Genomic DNA, 4,804 nt, shown 5'->3' on the forward strand with positions numbered 1-4,804 from the left:
AGGCAGATGCCTAACTGACTGAGCCACCCAGGTGCCCCAATGCAAGGTTATTTTAATATCCAAAAATCAATTGATGTAATACATCATGCTTATAGAAAAAAAAAATCTCACATGATCATCTCAATAGACAAAGAAGAAACATTTGATAAAATCCAAAATTCTTTCATGATAAAACACACTAAAAAATTAAAAAAGAATACAAGGTACTTCCCCAACCTTATAAAGGGTAGCTACTAAAAGTCCACAGTTAACATTATACTTAATGGTGAAAGACTAAGATTAGGAGCAAGACAAGAGTTTGCAATCTTGCCACTTCTATTCAACATTGCACATGAGATTCTAGCCAGGGCAACTAGGCAAGAAAAATAAATAAAAGGTCTCCATATTGGAAAGTTAGAAATAAAAATATCTCTATCTCCAGATGACTTGATTTTATATATAGAAAGGAATTCAACAAATAACTGTTAACACTAATAAATGATTTTGGCAAAGTTTCAGGATATAAGATTATACAAAAACCAATTGTGGGCACCTCGGTGGCTCTCTGTTAAGCGTCTGCTTTCAGCTCAGGTCATGATCCCAGGGTCCTGGGATCGAGTCTCACACTGGGCTCCCTGTTCAGCGGGGAGTCTGCTTCTCCCTCTACCCTTCCCCCTTGCTTGTGATCTCGCTCTCTCGCTCTCTCTCTCAAATAAATAAATAACATCTTAAAAAAAAAAACAATTGCACTTTATATACTTGCATTAAATAATTTAAAAATTAAATTTAGAAAACAATACCATTTATGATAGCATTAAAAAGAATGAAATACTCAGGTATAAATTTAACAAAAGAAATGCAGAGCCTACACTCTGGGAACTATAAAACATTGCTAAATAAATTTAGAAAGATCTAAATAAAGGGGAAAAACATGCTATGTTCATGGGTTAAAAGGCTTAACATTGTAAAGTGGCAAAACTCTGCAAACTGATCTACAGAATCACTGAGCTCTCTATCAGAATTTCAGCTGACTTCTTTGTATAAATTAATAGATGATTCTAAAATTTGTATAGAATACAAGGGACCCAGAATAGCCAAAACAATCCTGAAAAAAACAAAGTAGGATGAATCGAACTTCCTGATTTCAAAACTTACTTTACAGCAACAGTAACGAAGACATGGCAGTACTTGCTCAAGAATAGACATACAGATCAATGGAATAAAATTGAGAGTCTGTATATAAATCCATATATCTATGGTCAAATGATTTTTGACAATAGTGACAAAACCATTAACAGGAAAAGAACAGTATTTTCTTTCTTTTTTAAAAAGATTTATTATTCATTTTATATAGAGAGAGACAATGTGCATGAGCAGGGGAGGGTAAGAGAGAGAGAGACAGAGAAGCAGACACTCTGCTGAGTGCGGAGTGGGAAGCAGAGCTTAATCCTAGGACCCTGAGATCATGACCTGAGCCAAAATCAAGAGTCAGAAGCTTAACTGACTGAGCCACCCAGGTGCTCCAAAGAATAGTATTTTTAGTAAATGCTACTGAGATAACCAGATAGCCACATGCAAAGGAATGAAATTGGACATTTATCTCACATCATATGTAAAAATTAACTCAAAATGGATAAAAGACCTAAATGTAAAAACTAAAACTATAAAACTCTTAGAAGAAGAAATCATAGGGATTAATCTTTATAGCCTTGGTTTTAGCAAAGAATCCTTAGATAGGATACTAAAGCTTGAGTAACAAAAGAAAAAAATGACTTAAAAATACATAAATTGAGCATAAAAATTAAAAAATTTTGTGTTACAAAGGACACGATCAGGAAAGTTAAAAGACAAAACTGGTGGTTACCAGATGGGAGGTGGGTGGCAGATGGCTGAGATAGTTGAAGGGAATTAAGAGTACACTTATTGTGATGAGCACTGAGTAAAGCATAGAATGGTTGAATCACTATATTGTATACCTGAAACTAACATAAAATTGTATGTTAATTATACGGGAATAAAAAAAAAAGGAAAGCTAACAGACAGCCCACAGATTGGGTGATAAAGGACTTGTATCCAGAAAATACAAAGAACTGTTACACTTCAACAACAAAAAGGCAAATAACCCAATTAAAAAAATTGGCAAATGATCTAAATGGTTATTTATTCAAGGAATTTATAAATTTATGTTTATATATGAATGATGTAAATATAATTATATAAACATAAATTTGGACAAAAGAAGCCACAGAAAACTATGGTATGATTCCATTTTTATACTATACAAAAAAAAACCACACACACAAAAAAACACCATCTTGTACTATGGTGATAAAAGTCAGGACAGTGGGTACCTTTGTTGGGGCAGAAACAGAAAGGCAGAACAGGAGAGCTTATCAGGGTGCTGGTAATTTCTTTTTTCTTGATGTTGGTGCTGTTACAGAAATGTTTATTTTATAAAAAATTCATTGAGCTATGCACTTATCGTAAGTGCGCTGATCTGCATATGCACTTGCATTAATAAAGGCACTGCAAATGGATGTCGATAGATGTACATTAAAGAAGCTCTGTGAGTTAAATTAAGCTTGAGAAACACCAACACATATAACAGTGTATTTTTCAATAGGGTGGTCTTTGATTATATGTGGTTTTTGTATTTTCCATTTATATTACGCCACATTCTAGAAAGGATTGAAGCTGGGTTTAAGAGGCTAAACGAAAGTAGAGCAAGACACAGGTGAAAAAGAAGAAAAGTAGAGGTAGGAAGTAGAAGCCTATGATCACAATTATGTGTATTTATAAGTTATTTGCATTTCTTTCATCAGTCTTGCTTTCTTTTGCATGTCTCATTAACTATTTCTTTTATTCAGCTTGGTGTATAGATAGGTAATAAGGAAAGTAAAGGGAATACTCATAATCTATTCACTGTTAGAATTTTACCTATTTTATATTTATCCAAGTAAAATCCAAAGAGTCTCCTCTGAGAGGGTCTGAGGGGGACAGTGGGATAGTGTGAGTCTTTAGCAAGGAGAGAAGTTCTGAGAGGGTGTATCCTCCCCTACACGGGAGCAGCCCTTGCTGCCCTCTGTCCTCTGAGCTCCCACAGCCCTCGCCTTTACCACCACTTTCGGTATTCATTAAACATGGTCTTGCTACATTAAAAAAAAAATTGTCCAAATTTCTGCCATTTGCCAATGTTTTATACTATCATGAGTCTCATATACTATGTTATTAAAGAAAACCCCATCAAAACAGTGTTGGTATCTCAGACTGCTAAATATTAATTCCTTTCTTTCCAGGCAAATGTTCAGTTTCTGCTGTTGTAACTTCAGAGCTGGATCAGCCTGAAAAAGATTGAGTAGAACTCTGTCTTCTCTGCACTGGGAGCAGGTCTCCCACCATAGCCCCTCATCCCCTGAAAATGTCTGCCTGTGCAAGGTTCATCTCCACCCCTTTCTTGGTCAGGAGCACCTCTCAGCTGTTGAGCTGAACACTGTCTGCAGTGGTACTAAAACCACCAGAGACAACAACAGATGAGAGCCTCGGCAGCTTGGCAGCCCCACGTCCCCTGACCTCACTTATTCCCAGCTGCAGCTTCAGAAGCAGTGCCATTTCCAGGGACTCAGACACAGCATCCAAGTTCATTGGGTCCGGGGCTGCCACGGGAGAGGGGGCTGGCTCTGGGGCTGGAACTGGGACTATGTTTGGGAGCCTCATCATTGGTTATGCCAGGAACCCTTTTCTGAAGCAACAGCTCTTCTATGCCATTCTGGGCTCTGCCCTTTCAGGGGTAGGGGGCTCTTTTGCCTGATGGTGGCCCTTCTCATTCTCTTCCCCATGTGAAGGAGCCATCTCCACCCACCATAGGTCTTTCTGCAGTGTCTCAGCTGCCCTGTATGTTCCTTTTCCTATGCCTCCCCAGGCAGTCTGGGAAAAGTGGTTGGCTCAGGATCTGACAGAGGAAAGACAAATAAATACTGTATTAATAAGGAAAAAAAAGATTAAGTATATGGTCAAGGCTTGTTTTCAGGTGACATCTATTATTCAAGTAAAAAATGAAAGAATGATAACAAGTGCTTTTATCATATGCCGCATGTCGGGAGAATTCCGCTGTCATTTTTCATGAAGGCGGATCCTCACTACTTTCAACCCTTATAGTTCTGTACATTTCTTTAATCTATCTGTAGATTTCACTACTCTAAGGCAGTGATTCTACAATATCAAATGAATAAATCCCTTTATTCCTGTTTGTTGTTAATAGTCTTAGGAGCCATGTTTCAATTCAATTCAGCTATGAGTCTTTTTCTCTTTTTGTAACTCTGTGTTCAGTCATATGCTAGGTACCCTGAATAGATGTTTAAGACCTCTGCCTTTATGTAACTTGCATTCTAGGGATACCTGGGTGGCTCAGTCGGTTGAGCTTCTGCCTTCGGCTCAGGTCATGATCTCAGGGTCCTGGGATCCAGCCCCTCATCGGGCTCCTCGCTCCATGGGGAGCCTGCTTCTCCCTCTGACTGCCTCTTTCTCTCTCTCTCTCTCTCTCTCTCTGACAAATGAATAAATAAAGTCTTAAAAAAATAACTTGCATTCTCACTGAGCACCTATGGCACCTACACAAAAACAATAAAATATGACAGGGTTCATTTCCGTCCATGCCCTACCAATGCTAGTACAGTTGGCAAGGACTGCTTTCTTTGAAAACCCTTCATTAAGACCAGCATGATGGGCTTGACAGCTTGTGTTCTCATTATCTTGATAAAATGTAGCAAGTGATTGGCTCAGGGCTTTTGCTGATGGACAACGGAGCCAAGGTTGAAGGTTCCCTTGC

The 4,804-nt window shown here is 38.2% G+C and overlaps 1 pseudogene; it reads left to right on the plus strand.

Moving 5' to 3' along the window:
* The first annotated feature begins 3,346 nt into the window (after window positions 1–3,346).
* LOC110587455 lies at window positions 3,347–3,819 on the plus strand (annotated as a pseudogene).
* Window positions 3,820–4,804: the final 985 nt, after the last annotated feature.

The sequence above is a fragment of the Neomonachus schauinslandi genome, chromosome 10 (genome assembly GCF_002201575.2).
Source record: "Neomonachus schauinslandi chromosome 10, ASM220157v2, whole genome shotgun sequence".
Lineage (NCBI taxonomy): Eukaryota > Metazoa > Chordata > Mammalia > Carnivora > Phocidae > Neomonachus > Neomonachus schauinslandi.